The following is a 1,643-nucleotide window of genomic DNA, read 5'->3' on the forward strand; positions in this document are numbered from 1 at the left end:
GTGACTTCAGATACGAGGCAGATGCTGGTAGGCAGGGGGCAGAAAAGAGAGAGTAAAATCTGAACCAAAGGGGATAGATCATGACAGTGAAGAAGAGCCTAGAAGATGGTGCCAGAGGAGAGGGATTATAGCTGACGAACATGTAAGAGGCCATTTGACCTGAATCAGACGGGGGACCTACTTGCTCACTGGGAGCGCTTGCCCCACTAGGCAGTGGTAGAAAAGGCAATACACTGAAAAAAGGTTTCCTGGAGAGCTCGAAAGAAAAGGACCTGGCCAGACAGGGCCTGGAGTTAGGGCAGATGGATTCAGACTAAACTCACATCTTTGTACCAAACGTACCTGGGCTCTGCCTGCGCTCCACGTCCCTGTCATTTCCAACAAAGTCCTCTGCACCCTTACCTGTCCTTCTGCTCAGGAAGTGTGGCAGATTTGCTCAGCAAATGCGGACAAGTCTACTATACAACTACAGCCAAGGTATGACCCCTGGCTGCAAGGCTGGCACAGTGGTTGCAGAACATTGACTAATAGGTTATAGAGGATGCTTGTATGTGGATGTGAAAGACCCAATAAACAGGAGGATTGATGGAGGGAGGTGCTGCAGGATGTGGGAGGAGGGGAGGATAGGGAATTCCTGGAGAAGACAATGCCTGAGGGAGCTTGAAGGACTATAGGTCAGACAGGTAGGGTCGGGGGAGAGAGGTGTGGAGTTTCTGGCACAGGAACAGCACTGCCCAAGCCCAGGAAGGGTGCACATTCCAAAGAAGGTATTTGACAATCCATCTCTGCAATGGAGGCTAATAAAGAGGTCAGGGATAAAGACTGTTGACCCCAGCCTTAGCTTAGGATGTGCCTTGGGAGGTGACAAGAGGTGGCAAAGCAGCCTCCACACTGTGGAATGGTTTCACCCTCGGAGAATGTACCCAACCAAAACGATGTGAACATAGTTCTTCCTAACCTGGGCTCTGAAATGGTTAAATAAAAGGGAGAATAGCTAGAATTTATGAGATTGTCTGAAAAAGAAACCTTGTATTAATTACTACATGCAGACTGTAATTATGGATTGTAATGAAGTTTGTTTTATTTGTCAGGTGAGAGAACTGGATGCCAGCATCCTTACAGTTTCCTAGGTTCTGAAAAGTGCCCCCCCCCACCTCTACTCCCCAGCCTTCAAGAGCCTGCCCACACACATTCACACACACACACACACACACACACACACACATATACAGGGTACCCAGTAGTCACATATGTCATCTGAGGTTCAACACCCAACCCAGGTATTGTTTGATCATCAAATGAGAGACAATGGAATTGCCACTGATTTTAGAAAGAACTACTCAAGCATTTCTTTCTTTCTTCTTTTTTTTTTTTTTTAAAGCAATAATGGAACAACTGAATAGCCAACAGTCAACAATGAAAATAAGATATTGCTGTCTCCTATCTTTTGACCTTTAGATCTAAAACAGCTTATACAAATGCACAAAATAGCCATGAAAATACAGATTTAATCATTGCTTCCAAAAATCAGCCCCAACCCTGTGTTGGTTTTTTAGCAGTTTCCAAAAATTATGACATATTTCCCCCCTCTGCTGTCTGGTTTAATTGTCTGCCCTGATCAAATTACAGGGACAATTGACACA

The sequence above is a fragment of the Budorcas taxicolor genome, chromosome 11, assembly GCF_023091745.1.
Source record: "Budorcas taxicolor isolate Tak-1 chromosome 11, Takin1.1, whole genome shotgun sequence".
NCBI classification, from domain to species: domain Eukaryota; kingdom Metazoa; phylum Chordata; class Mammalia; order Artiodactyla; family Bovidae; genus Budorcas; species Budorcas taxicolor.